Source organism: Vigna radiata, chromosome 8 (genome assembly GCF_000741045.1).
Source record: "Vigna radiata var. radiata cultivar VC1973A chromosome 8, Vradiata_ver6, whole genome shotgun sequence".
NCBI classification, from domain to species: Eukaryota; Viridiplantae; Streptophyta; class Magnoliopsida; order Fabales; family Fabaceae; genus Vigna; species Vigna radiata.
Genome location: NC_028358.1, coordinates 39,439,895 through 39,441,368, shown reverse-complemented (window position 1 = coordinate 39,441,368; position 1,474 = coordinate 39,439,895).

Here is a 1,474-nt window from a genome sequence, read left to right as displayed (position 1 = left end):
CTAGGTTTATTTGATTTTGGACATGTAATTTATTGGATTTTTGAACACTTTTTGGGTAGCATCTACTGAGGGATGCTAAAACTCTTATGTATCCACTGAAGGATACAAGGTAAGTACACCTACTGAAGGGTGTTGGAAAGATAAGCACTTACTGATGAGTGCTAAGTAGGTTTGGGTCAGGCTCGTGACGTTAAACAAGCGCTACTTGGGAGGCAACGCAGTTGATTATATTGTTTTTAATCCTGTGTTAAGTGCATTGCATGTTTAATTGTTACATCTTAGAGGGGAAAGACATATAATTGAAAAATTAAAGGTTGAAACTGAGTGCTATAAGGTAAATATTACTCAAAAGAAAGCAAAGAAGAAGTGAAAAATACCGCAGACCACTGAGCGGTTGCGGCGCTGTGGGTCTCGACTTTTCTTAAAAGCTGAGCGGTTTTTGAAGTTCTTCACTTTGAAATACTTCTTTGCATTTCGCCTGAGCGGTCTCCCTAAGCCCTAGCACTCTCCTTTCACTTTCAAGAGCTTTTTAGAGAGATTTCCTCACTTTCTCATCACTCACTCACCAAAAATTCAATTTTCTACCATTGTTGAGTCAAAGTTTGGGGTTTTTGGTTGAGGGTTTTGCATTGGTGATAGGAAACATCCTCCACATGGAGATGGAAGAGACTCCTTGATCAGGTGTGGCAGCGGAAATGGAGAAAGGTTGCAATGGATGAAACGCGCACAAGGTGTTTGATAGAATGGATGAACGTATTTTGGATGTGGTATGGTATGAAGTTCTAGCTCAAACAACTTTCCTAAGGGGAAAGAAGCTAGAAGATTTAAAGCTAAAGCTAGCAAAGTTTGAACTTGAAGAAGAATGGCCAAAATTCAGCAGCATTTCATTACTATCATTCAAGTTCGTTTACAAGAGATTTAAGCTTCTCTTTTATAGATGCAGAGGAGCTATTGATCCGTGCAGGAGAAGCTATTCAAATTGCCAATGACATGTGCAGAATAAACTAGCCAGCATGGGTTTCATGTTTCACAAGAAAGTTATTTAAAACGTGCTGAATAATTGTAGCTTGCAGTAGAAACTCATCCAGTTGGCCATGAGCTGCCTATGTGCAATGCCAAACACGTGCTGGAAAGGATTTCCCCTCCGTTTTGACCTCTCTTGCTTCCAAAGGCTATCCAACCCTTCTTAGGTGCTTTCCCAAATCTGCCACCTTTATTGATACCCTACAAAACAATGTAAAGATTATTTAGCTTTTTTTTTTAAAGAACATGCTAAGACTTTGGGAAGAAAAGATTAAGCTTGTATTCAACTTCCCTTTCTTGGTCTTAGTGTGAAGTTGGTACTTCTTGGATGGGAAGTCCCTTTAGGGGTTGCCATCATTCCCTCCCTCTTTAAAAACGATTTGTCCTCAAATCGGGAAGAAAGAAGAAGCACAACTTTGGAGTTTATTTTCCTCCTGGGTCAAAGATATAT